General features: G+C 39.5%; 1 long non-coding RNA gene across 1 annotated transcript in view; it reads left to right on the top strand.

The window, feature by feature from the left end:
- Positions 1 to 12,204, top strand: part of LOC122465734 — a 67,523-nt gene extending 55,319 nt beyond the window's left edge. The window contains exons 2-3 of the long non-coding RNA XR_006290759.1: positions 1,483 to 1,638; positions 9,846 to 12,204. This is a non-coding gene — a long non-coding RNA (uncharacterized LOC122465734). The remainder of the gene's footprint in view (positions 1 to 1,482; positions 1,639 to 9,845) is intronic.
- Positions 12,205 to 13,514: the final 1,310 nt, after the last annotated feature.

The raw sequence follows: 13,514 nt of genomic DNA, 5'->3' as shown, positions 1-13,514 counted from the left end.
GCCTTTATACAACTTCTGAAAACATTTCTTTTTCAGCTCTATCTTTGACATAATTATTGTCAAGCTCTCCTATGATAATCTTGAACTTAAATCATTATTAGTGGCTCAAGTCTTGCTGTTTCTCAAATCAAAACTTTTGTATAACTAGTCAAATTGTGACTAGCTGTACTAAGAAGTAATCACTTAAAATGTTGAGAACTTGTTTCTCTAAACCTTGTCCTGATGGTGTCATATGATCCGATGATATGCAGGTATTTGAAGTCACCCGTTGTTATTAGTTCATTCGATCTAGGTATCTGCTATTATACTTATACTGTTATGCTTTAGTGTATTCATGTGTATTCTGCTGTATGGTCTGCTTCACTCAGAAATTTGATCCCGCTATATTCCATTGAATCAACCTTTTACTGGAACCATCTATTTACTTGAATCAATTTTTTTTTAATTTTTTGGTTTTCTGTAGCTTTAGATCTTTTTCAATGAAATAGAACTAACTTCAGCACAGCAAGATGCTTCTAAATTAAAACCTTACTGCATTTTGGCAAAAAAAAAAATCTTTTTTTCCTGTGTCCATCTGAAGTGGAGTATATTAATCATATGAGTTGGTTTATCTTGTGTGTGAATCAAATGCATCATATTAAGTATTGCTGCCTGCAGTATCCCACCTTGCATGAACTCATAAAATCTGTGAATATCCATAACTGAAATTAAAATATAAGATTTCAGTCTAAATTATGAAAATTGCCTAACAATTCAGTCTTCATAGTGTGTAGAATGCTCAATCAAGTTGTTAAAACATAGAAATTGTCAAACTAATTTTCTAATCAAGTGTCCTTTCTCTGACAGTGGTCCGTATCAGGAACAGGTATAAAACTACAGCTAATCAAAAATTTTCCTTCTTTTTTGGTTGGTTGGTTGGTTGGTTGGTTTTTCAACAAAGCAAACATTCAGGGAAAGTATCTGCTTTTCTTGAGGGTTGGGTTTTTTTAAGTTAATATTTTCATCTGAAAACCAGTATGCGTTTGCATTTTTGTGTTTGGGATTTTTGGTTATTCCATTTAAAAATTGATTTCCTCCCTCCTCCCAGCCAGCTGTAGTAAAAACATCATAATGGACAATTTTGAAAAAAATAAACATAAGAAGAAAGCTTCCTCCTAGCTCCAGGCATTTAGGGACACAATTATTTTAACCTGCTATATGGTTATAAAATAATTATTTACAAATATGTAAACAGCTCATTACATGACTTGTATAAAATGTCGTACATGGATCTGCACTTAGCTTGGCAGCTGTGCTCTGTGCTATGCTGTAGGTCACATCCTGATCTTAGATGTATGCACCTAGCTATAATTCACAGTCGATGTGTACAAATCTGAGGGCAGAATCTGGCACAATCGTATCAAAACACAGCTTCAAAGATAAAAGGCTTACTCTAAACAAACAATGACTAAATTCACAAAACATGCTTTCTTTGCAAACTAGATCACAGCTGTCATCGTGGGTAGAAGTACTGGACCTGCTATAGATCCTGTAGACTCAAGGAAGGAACTGCTGCTGGGAATGAAGATGTCCACTACGACTGCTGCTGCTAATTAGCTGGATTATTTTCAGGCAGTTTGGTCCATTGTGAAGCGTATGGTAAGTGTTTTATATTTTCAGCTGACTTAAGGAATTGCTTTGCTTGTTGTTGTGGGTACACTGTGTTGCCCATAGGAGGGTGATGATTTGGATTATGAAAGTAACTCTTGTTTGCTGAGCTAGCAGTTACTGCTTTTTAATCCCATTCCCTTCACCAAGCCTTGGCAAAGGGGCATGTCACGTAAGAGCTCAATAGCATGTGGAGGGAAGGATTCTTCACTCTTTAGTAGCTCCTGCATATGCTATGATCCTTATGTGGAGGAGAATAGCTGACAAACTGGACCCTTTGTGCCCCAACCCCCATATAACCGAATGACACAAAAGGAGCCCCCATGAAGCACAGTTTTGTAACATTTCAGAGGTACAGGGATACACAAAGGCTCATTTAATGTCTGTGAGGTGCTTTAAGACCCTGTGCACTTTTATGGTTCCTTTCATCAAAGTAGTATTTTTTAAAGCAATTAATAATAATAATAAAATCCCAGGCTGACACTTCTTTGGTAAAGCACATTTTTAGCTCTGAGTTACAAGCCTGTGCAAATTGATTTGAAGAGCAACAAGATAATTATAGCAGAGTGAATATGTCCTGTATAATAAGACTAAATCTGTCCTTTGCTGCAGTGTTGTCTTATATCTTACATTGTGTTTATCAAAGTAGTTAAGAGATTGCAATAATAACCCATCTGACTACCTCAAATCCAACTCAGAGGTTAATGGTACATGATGATTTGCATATGATAGCACCACTGTTATGGGTAATATGCTTCTTTCTTGGCAGCACCATAACTGTACATATATTTTAATGATGATTGATTGTCCTTTTTCACAGCTGAATGTATTGGAATACTAATCACTCTTTTATATTGAGCGAATTGGTGTTTTTTGCTGTTATAGCATGATATCAGCAATTTCAGTGGGAAGGATTCCTTCAGGAATCTTTTGTGTACAGAATTTTTATTCATAGGTGAGAGCTCTTTAATCTTTTGTGGGGGACTAGATACTACTACATCAGATATTCTTCTGAGAAAAACGTGACTGAGCTTAAAAATGAGACCCTTAAGGAAAACTTGATTTCTGTGATTTTTAAATGGACCTTGTCAACGTGGTTAGGCCCCACAATGTACTGTACTTTACCAGATGATACGCACATCTCATGAAGCATATATGTACATATAGCTGTTTGAGACAGGTTTAGATTTTTAGAGGACTCAGTATGCAAAAGATACTAAAATATATTTAATGCCTCAACATTCCTGTTTTCTGTATTATACATAACTTGCAAGGAGGAAGCCTGGGATTTTCTTCCTTTAAGGAAGAGGCACACTTCTTATCCTAAAGAGGTTAACAATATCTTCTTTAATAAAATTTTAAAAAGCAGGCAAGAAGGAGAAGAGTGAAAATTCAGACTGGAATAAATCTCTTTTTGTTAAATGAACTGTTCTTAGTTTCACAAAAAGTCTGCAATGTCACAGTTGAATTTTAATCTTACAAAATTAATCAAGACATTGACAGCTACGTAATAAAAATGAATGTATTTTCTATTAGTGTGAACACAACAAATTTGAAAGCACACAATCTATACGTATAAAGGAATTCTTTGCTATGTGTTCCTCTTGCTGTTACTGAAGATGTGAATCTGGAAGCAAATCACAAGCCAAGCTCTCTTGCTTGCTCTTGCGAGATCATAATTGTGTGTTTGCATCAACAGTGTACTGCCATTGTAATAATTATGATGTCCTGTATTCAATATTATAACCTCTCTGCAACATCAAGTAGGAGTAGACAATGTCTGTAAGGAAGAAAGCTCTTCTTTAAATAGAGGTATTTTATTAGCCTGAGTAAGAAAGAAAATCATGGAAAAATGTGATTGAATGGTTTTGTTTGTACAAAGGGAAATAAACAATAAGTAAAATAACACATCAAGAATTTACATGCAACATAAATATATCTTAAAACCATAGTGCATTTTTAAACCATAAATTATTGGACAGGTGCCAGAGATGAGAGTTTTATTGTAATAATCCTAAGGATTTTTAATTACACTTTCATTTTTATTTCAGGATCAAAAGCTAACTTAATTTGCATGCTGCATACTAAATTGAATTTTATTTTCAGAGTGGAAAATCTTTAGATATTTTGGAGCTCACTGACAGTTCAGTGATCTTGGGGGGGGGTTGTTTTTGTTCTGTTTTTAATTTTTAAGTATGGTGTAATTGAACATTTTTCACAGCTCTTCAGTGTTTGTGTGTTGTCAGAATTTTCATCCCATATCTATTACATCTATATGCTAATGCTTGCCTAGCACTTCTGGTTTTCAGAATAAGCCTTTTGAGGTTAGAATGTGGTCCACAGACACAAGGGTTCCTTTCTCCTGCTCTTGCAAGCAAATTTCACAGGTCTTAATGCTGGTTGAGCAGCTACACTGAGATGTAGAAGTAAGAGTCAACAGCAGTATTATGTAATGCTCAGGAATATGTTAGTTTTGCTTCACAGACAGGGGGAGCATTCTAAACACAGTCTATTCATGTTGTTGTTAATGGAGAGAGAGGAAGACACTCTTCCCCAAACAGTTGACTCAGGTCCTCTTTACACTGCACTTTATGCATTGCACACTGTGGAACAAGAAGACAGGTAACATGCTCTAAAACTTTACTTGCTAGAGTAAGGAAAAGTATTTCCCATTCCCAGCAGATAAATTTCCGGTACAGAAGGTCACTAAACACTTTTTAAATGTTGCTAGCAACTGGAGATTTAATAGGGCATGCAAATAAAGACATGGCTTGAGATAATTCTGTACTCTATCCCTGCCTTGGGATACCATAATAAGGCCACAGGAGAACTGAAATATAAATGGATGATAGTAATTCCAATGCATTTTCCATATTAAATGAAGACTGACGAAAGTGTGCACTTTCTCTGTCTAGAAGAGTACAGAATTTGGGGGATTGCGGGCTTCAGCACACCTTCTCATGAGGGTGTTCTTAAACAAAGGATGGGGGGCAAATGAGAGATGGAAAAGTACTGGTTAATCACATTAGTCTATCATCATTTCAGTGCAAGAGAGTTCTGGGGGAATAAATGTATGCTGTATAGTGATGGCACCTGAAGTGCAGGGAAAGGACCAGCAAAAGGGCAGAGTGGCCATGGGCATTTCAGTGGTTGTATGGCAGGACCAAAGCAGGAAGAGGGCCATTTCTGTTCAGTGCTGCCTTCCGGGAGCAGGTAATGTGGTCAGAGGTATGAGAGAAATGGCAAGATTTGCCAACAGATTTATTGCATATGATAAATTACACATACGTTTAATACATCACTTCCCCCTTCATGCTGTGTGTGTCTGTGTGTGTATACAGATAATTGACTACATAAACTTAAACCTGCTCTCCCACTGCTAGTCTGCTGCCTTGTACCTGTCAAACATCCTGGGGGAAAAGGGGCTTTCTGATAAATTGAAGAAATGGAGGATATGTATAAACAGGGTGCCTAAACATACATAGCAACTAATTGTATATTTCCATCAGGCAGTCTCTTATACAGATGTATAGAAAATATATTGTTTATAAACTGACAACACTGCTTTAAGTTCATAAAAATATTTTAAAGCAAATTGGTGTTTGACTATAAATAAAAAGCAATTGAAGATTTCAAAATTATTGTAACTTTTCCCCCTTGCATGTTATGTGAAATATTTTATCTGGGTAGCTATACTACCCTGGTTTTTGCTTTTAATTGCAGACTACTGAGGATGAAGTTAGGTCAATACTCAGAAGGGAGAACTCTTTGAAGAACAGTGATATTGCAGTATGGAAGGAGGACTAGGGAATTTCAGCAAAGAGTCCTGTGGCACCTTGTAGACTAACAGACGAATTGGAGCATAAGCTTTTGTGGGTGAATACCCACTTCGTCAGATCCGATGAAGTGGATATTCACCCATGAAAGCTTATGCTCCAATACATCTGTTAGTCTATAAGGTACCACAGGACTCTTTGCCGCTTTTACAGATCCAGACTCACACAGCTACCCCTCTGATACTAGGCAATTTCAATGACTTTGCAGAAGTGTCAGTTTTGTGTTCTGACAAATTGATCATTTATTCATGGCATAGCACCAAAGTCTGCAACACTAATGGCACTCTGTAGGAATGGATGTTTTATTTCGGGATTTGAAGCAGGTGGTCAGACCTCCAACTATCTGGACTCTAGCCTAGTTCCTTGTTTGTCTCTAACCGCTCTCATGCTGTACCGATATACAATACTGAAGCTTCCTGATGTAATGGTGTAACTGTACCTCATGATTCAGGGGCGTTCCCAGTACATTGAATTGACCTCCATAAATTTGGGAAGAAGCACAAGTGTTTGTAGAGCAAAAAAGATTAGAACAGCATAAACAATGAAAAATGTTTTAAAAGCACATGCTCCCCAAATTAGACAGTTCAAGAGATCCTTAAAACTTCTAGAATTCATATGATGCTCCAGGACCTCCGATCTTTTATCGCAAAGAGTGTTCACAGAACACAGCACTTTACTGCTTCTGGTCTGTGGAGTTCATGCTGGTTAATTCTGGAGCAAAGCCTACCAGCCAACTTACACCTGTCCAATGCAAGGAATATTACCTGCTGGAGCTAAGCTGATTTATGTAGTCAGGATACCATCTGGCCACACTCCAGTCCTGACAGAGAAGCAGGCATAGACTGTTTCCACCTCTGCGGAATAATCTGGAGTGAGGGAATCCTTTCTCTTTCAGTGGCCTCAGAGTAACTCCTCCAATAACAGTGAGGCCTGTCTACTATCTGACTCTTGGGTGGAAGCTCCAGCTTCCAACCCTGTTCTCCAGCTCATTATGCAGGTCTTCAGGTTTCTTTGCTGGCTGACACGGTGGGTAGAGCTGACAGTTGAGAATCACAGCTAGCCAATCAACAGAGAGAGGGGAAGCTGAGGGAAGGGAATGCTAAACAACCAGCAAGGAAAGAGAAGAGTCACCACGGTAGTCTCAGCTGCTGCTGCTGAGAAAAGAAGAAGATAACCCTGTCTGTGAAGGGCTGGGGAAGAGGGGAAACTAATGGATTGCAGGGAGAGTAAAATTCGCAGGGGCTAGATTGATAGGGGAATAAATAGTGTGGATTCCAAGGATGATTGATATATTCCTATGGAGCTAATTGATCATTTTGAAGGGGGGAGCTGATGGATTTGGTGAGGAGTTGAGTAGTTGGGTGCCCACTATGTCATTTGATGCATATATTTCTCTGGGTTTATTTCACCAGCATAGGCAGGTGTCTCCACAGCCCAGATGCTGTGCTGTGTGTTGGGGCCAGGCCCGGAGTTGGTTTTGGAAAAGTCACACCGCTATATTGTTTCATGCTGTCTGCAGAATTAGGAAGACAATGCTGCATCAGTTAATCATCCAAATATGAGCTGGATGAATATAAACTTCATAACCATGAGAGCTGGAGTTTTAATTATTTAAATGAAAGCTCTAATTTGGCAGTGGCTGATGGGTAAGGCCTGTCCCATCACTAGGGAAAGTTCTCTACTTGTGATGAGTAGATTTGTGAAGCCTTGATGTTAGGAGGCACACCCTTCATACTGCTCCTATGCACTTAGGGTGGAAATCATCCTTGCACAAGAGGACCCATTTAGGGCCCTCCCTGCTTAAACACTTAATATGAGATTTGGACAGGTCCTCTGCATTGGGGGTGAATTTCAACCATAAAGAATCTTTGATCATCAACCTGTAACGCTAGTACACTGACAGGTCTATCTTATGGAGGCAATTTAAATGTGGAAAGCGATTCAGACACATACATAGCATCCCATGGGTGAGAGAACTCAAGTGTTCAAAAACTGTGAAGTGATTTCCTTTCTCTGGTTAATTGAATGCTTCTATAATATTTGATAGTTAGAAGTATCTTGAATTCACAGCACACTTTAAGTTTGGAAAGTTTTCAGAACTTACCAATTAGTGCAATTGTGGGTAGAATACTTACCTCCCCGCCTCCATGCACCTGTTAAGTTTTGCAGTGAACCTCCAACAGATGGTGCTTTTGGGGAGGGAACACAAGCTATTATCTGGCACATTATGCAGACCCAGTTGCAAGCAAGGGGCACAGGTCTGACTTTTGAATAAAGGGATGTAATGAGGTGGGGTGGCCTCCTGAGGACCCGGAGTGGGAGAGCCCCCCATGCTGAGCCCTGATGGGCAGGGCCAGGGCCTACCCCAGGAAGTGGGTGGGAGGGGCAGAAAGTATAAAAGGCAGCCCAGAAAGCTCACTAGGGAGGCAACCACCCGAGGCACCAGACACCTCCTGTGGCCTCCCAAGCTGGGAAGCGGCAGAGGGTGCCAAGGGAGCAGAGGACTGGCCGGGGCCACCGGGGCTGCTAGCTAATTCAGACCTGGAGGAAGCAGACAACTGGCCTGTACCACCCAGACCGCTGTCGGACCTGAGCCTGGAGGGAGAGGATGACTAGCCTGGACCACCGATGGACCAGATCCCCAAAGACCTGCTTGTGGTCCCGGAAGCCACCGTCAACCTCAACCCCTCCTCACAGCAACAGGTACACCAAGAAGGGGAGCGTGGAAGTGGCCCAGGGGTAGCAAACCCCTGTCTGGCTGCAACGCTGACAGAGGGAGAGTCAGCATGTTGCGGTGTGGATCCCCGCTGACAAAGCACTTTGTCACTGCTAGGGCCCTGGGCTGGGACGCAGTGGAGTGGATGGACCTGCATCCCACCTGCCACCCCAACCTGGGGGTGGCAGTCTCCCCTTCCTCAGGCCAGAAGCCTGAACCTCAGACTCTTTGTTGCCCCACCTTGATCCAGGGCCTGGGCTAATTGACTGTTTGTTTGCCACTCAGCCTGCACACAGGCCTGAGACTCAGATTCTTTGTTGTTCCGCCCTAATCCAGGGCTGGGGCCAATTGACTGTTTGTTTGTTTGTTTCCCGCCCAACCTGCACACAGGCCTGGGGCCCAGCTGCGAGCGGAGACCGTTTCATTCCCCATGGCGGCCAACGTATCAGTGACGTAGTGAGGCAGGGTGGCCTCCCAAGGACCTGGAGTTGGAGGGCCCCCTCACTGAGCCACTACAAGGGAATATAAGAATGGTCATAGTGGGTCAGTGCAGGTACAGTGTATCTGCTGGATCACTCTTGTCCTTGTGCTTCTTGACTCCCTCAGAGAATTCTACTAGACTGGTGAGGCATGATTTCCCTTTTCAAAAGCAGTGTTGACTTTTCCTCAACATACTGTGTTCATCTGTGTCTGATCATTCTGTTCTTTACTATAGTTTCAACCAACTTGCCTGGTTAGTGAAGTTAGGCTTAATGGCCTGAAAATGCCAGGATCACCTCTGTAGCCTTTTAAAAAAATTGGCATTATGTTAGCTATCCTCCAGTCATCTGGTACAAAGACTGATTTAAGCAATAAGTTATATACCAGTTAGTAGTTCTGCAATTTCATATAGAGTTCCTTCAGAACTCTTGAGTGAATCCCATCTAGTCCTGGTGACTTATTAGTGTTTAATTTATCAACTTGTTCCAAAACCTTCTCTAATGACAACTCAGTCTGAGACAGTTCCTCAGATTTGTCACCTAAAAAGAATGGCTTGCATGTGGGGAGTAGTGCAGAAAAGTAGGTCAAGTATCATACTTGTAACAAGACGAGCCACACGTGGAGGTAAATGAGGTGAAATCAGGTGTTTCAGGAATTGAATCATCAGCATCACAATTCTTTTACTATGTTTACACTTCACAATAAACCCTTAGTGCTTGTATTTATCTGAGGTATCTGTTCTCAAGACAATAATGTACTCTTCTAAAGACTGGCACCATTGCAAAATTACTTCATTAATGTGTAACATTTATATACCTATCAGTGTAGCATATATATCACTTTAACTAGACTTTTGACAGAATGGTATGTTAGAAAATGTAACCGTAATATCAAACTACACTGATAGGTATTTAATACTATTAGGGTGCCTTTTCTTGTGTACTTTTCTACTAATTAAACTATGATTATATACACTATACTGTAGATATCAAATAAAGTGAAGTACTTACAAATGCTAATGTCAAACCAGTGCCTTATACTATGCTTTGAACATATGTTAAATACACACAGTAAAAGCACCATATAAATAACATTATAAAAGTGCCTTATTAGGTTATATCTACACGCAAAATAAATTCTTATAGAAGGCCTCTTGTGTATTGTAGCTCCAGTGCTGCAAAATCGGATGCGGAACTTGTTTGTCACGTGCTGCAGAAATATTCCACCTGCCAGAGAAAATGGCTGCTTTACCTTCTGGATCTATGACACTTCAGCTGCCATTTTGTGCTCTATCTGTCCTCCAAACTGCCATCCTCTTTCTGCTAGTCAGATGATTAGCATTCAAGACATTAGCGCAGATTGTAAACAAAGGATTAATCGTCCTCTTCCTGGTTGTTGCTGCAAGAAAAAAAATACAGGAAGCATCACATTGTAGAACCACCATCTAGAAGCTGTCTCTTTTTCTCGGGTGGGATGAAGAGAAGGGCTTCTTTGCACAGCTTTCTCATATGTGCATATTTGTGTGGAATATTGCTCATGCAGATTTTTTTCTGAGCTGATTGAAAAAGAGTAAACATTTTTAGTGAAACGGTTTGGCATCTTTTTCAGTTTTTTTCCCACTGGAAAAAATGTGCTGAAAATTTTCCAGTCTATTTTGCTGTCATGAAATATACCGAAGGCCAGAGGATGGTTTTACTCATCGTTCCTGAGGGCACACCTAAAATGGGGTTTTACCGGATTCCACCTTGTCTGTCCTGTTCAATGTGTAGATGAATGCAAGAGCTACAATCCCTTCAATATGACATCTAACTCTCATCTGACCTAGACTGTATTGTCATATATTGTGCCCAGTGTCTTGTCGATCTTGGGGCTAATTGGCTGAGACTCTGTCCAGATAAGATGAAGTGATACTGGTAGGTTGAGGAAAGCAAAAAGACGACACAGTGAGAGTGATATCTGACTGCCATTTGTTATTAGAATTTACACTCTGATTAATCTTACTCCCCTATACTCAGCTATATACCAGCAGCTATGATCAGTGGCAACCTGAGCTGGACCCATCTTGATGAATGATCTGCTGGCAGGAAATTCTCCATATGGAGCCCTCAACTTTGGAACTTACTCCTGTTTTGAACCAAAATAACCCAGATCTGGTGGGGGGAAGGGGGGTTATGGCACATTATGAAAATGTATCTATTTACCTTGCCTTTTGCAAATGGGGTGAGGGAGTACTATGAATGCTGGCAATAACAAGAGAGGTGGTATTTTGTGCATACTTTATATTAAGAGTACATAAATAGATTGTAAAGGATTAATAAATTGATAATATGAACATGAACAGTACTATGTATTGTAAGTGCATCAGTGGTGCACATGATTACAGGGAACCTTTTGGAATGTAAAACAATTGATTAAAACATCTATTAATCATTTATAAACTATTTATAAATGTTTCCTTAATATAAAGTGTGATGATAATTTCATTCAGTGTATGCTACCTTGCACTTGGCCACATGGAATTTTAATTGCCTTTATGGTATCCAGGCATTCTTTTTATTTATTTTTTTTAATGAAAACCTCCTTGACTGCTCAACGTCCTGTAAATTTGTACTGATCTAAGTAAATTTTTCTTCTCAGCATATTTTACCACTTTGCTATTTATCTCCTCTTTAAAATCACTGTTAGATGCATTAACCAACACTGATCCTAGCACTGATCCTTTGAATAACCAATTACTAATTTGTTTCCACTCTGGAAATCATCCCTTCTTTGCTTCCTATCTCTGAACTAGTTCTGAAGGCCATGACAACTTTATCTCTTTGCCCTGTGGTTTCTACTTTTCTCTAATTGCCTCTGACAGATTTTATCAAAAGGGTTTTTTTTTTTTTTTTGGAAGACCAAATTATATCCACAAGTTCTTCTCTAGCCGCATTTTATTAATTCTCTCAAAGAATACTAAGCAATTTAAGAGGCACATAATTTGTCATTACAAAAGTTGTACTGTTTTTTCCCCATTAAATTATTCATCAAGGTAATTTATTCTTACATTCATAATCCCCATGCCTTCTCCTCCCCTCCACCCCACTCCCCCCAAAGTAGTTCTTCTGGTACTGAGTTGAGGCTCTGTAGTAGTTAATTCCCATGATTATTCTTAGTGGATTTAAGGATGGCACCAAAAAGACCATCCTCAAGTCATGAAGTGTGTCTGCTTTTTAAGAGTGTAAGTTATTTTTCTTCATAGATCAGTAACTTTGTTTTTTATCTGCATTAGAATTCAGGTGAATGTGATTTACCATACTGGAAGTTGTAGTGATTCAAAAATGCCTGTACAATTTGGGGATACATATGCATCAAGGAAGTCGGATATAATGTTTCCTCTATATGGCTATAGTGTGATTTAGACCAAGAATACTGTGTTTAATTCTGGACACCACATTGCCAGAAAAATAATGTTAAACTGGAAGGTTTCAGAGTAGCAGCCTTGTTAGTCTGGTATCCGCAAAATGAAAAGGAGTACTTGTGGCACCTTAGAGACGGAGAAATTTATTTGAGCATAAGCTTTCATGAGTTACAGCTCACTTCATCAGATGCATTCCGATGAAGTGAGCTGTAGCTCACGAAAGCATATGCTCAAATAAATGGGTTAGTCTCTAAGGTGCCACAAGTACTCCTTTTCGTTAAACTGGAAGTAGTTCAAGGAAAGGAACAAAAATAACCAGCGGGCTGCTGGAATGATTTACGAGGAAATATTCAAGAATTAACTGGTATTTTTTATGATAAGGGAGAGGGGAATATCAACTTATGCACATTTTAAGATTGTGAATATCAAAGATGGAGAGGTATTACTTGACCTTCAATGGTCTTCTAAAGGTAGCAGTGGAAGCCCTATTACATGGGATGTTTAAACTACAATGAACAGAACACTAGGAAATGCATATTGTAGAGAAGAATACTGCAATGGCACAGCAATGGATTTTTCATATCAAGGCAGAGATTGTTTCCTGTGGAATGTCCAGCATAAAGGGTTCTAAACCTGCTTGGGGCCTTTGGGTGCTACCATAATATAAATGTTTGATAGTAATAATAATGATTCTGTTCAGATTTGGCTAGACACAAAACTAGGAACAAAAAACACTACGATGTTTCAAACAAATTCAGATTTGTTGGCAATATTTACTCAGATGTAGTGGAATACCTGGCAAACATATGACCACTGTCCATCTGAAACCCATAAAAAATTGTTAAACTGTGCCTGTCTGATTAGGTTCTAATACTACAATAATCACTATGGTATTAGCGTGCCTAAGAAGGACGTCTTAACAAGCTCCAAGTGTGACGTAAGTTAAGAATTCATGAAATGGGACAAAGGTAAAAACTAACATTGTCTGATGTATAAAGTGACAGCTTTTGTCTTTCTCAGCTATAGCATGGAGACGCTGTATAGATTTTTTAACAAAAGCAGCATTGAACTTTATCCATTTGGCACAGACTAAACAAAGCCAGCATACTGTATTGGACTGATTTCAAATAGTCTTGCCCCCTGAAGCATGTTTGTGAGATGTATGGTATCTGACAGAAAGGCAATTAAGCTGGGGCCCTGTGACCTTGAGAGACGTTAAATTTGTACTTTCCAATATGTTTAACCATTTGCTTTGTTACTGTACTGTTTGATATTGACAAGAATGTGCAAAGCTAAGTACCACTAAAAACAACAGCAAGAAAGGAGACTAGTTCTATTTTGTAAATGAAAGCAAAGCCCTGGCAACAACATAAAATATATACATATCCACTCCTTTGGGCTGTACAACTCTAATTTTTTTTAATATAGATGAAGA

This window comes from Chelonia mydas, chromosome 4 (genome assembly GCF_015237465.2).
Source record: "Chelonia mydas isolate rCheMyd1 chromosome 4, rCheMyd1.pri.v2, whole genome shotgun sequence".
NCBI classification, from domain to species: Eukaryota; Metazoa; Chordata; order Testudines; family Cheloniidae; genus Chelonia; species Chelonia mydas.
Note: the sequence above shows the minus strand (reverse complement) of the source record. Positions and strands in the feature narration are given on the sequence as shown.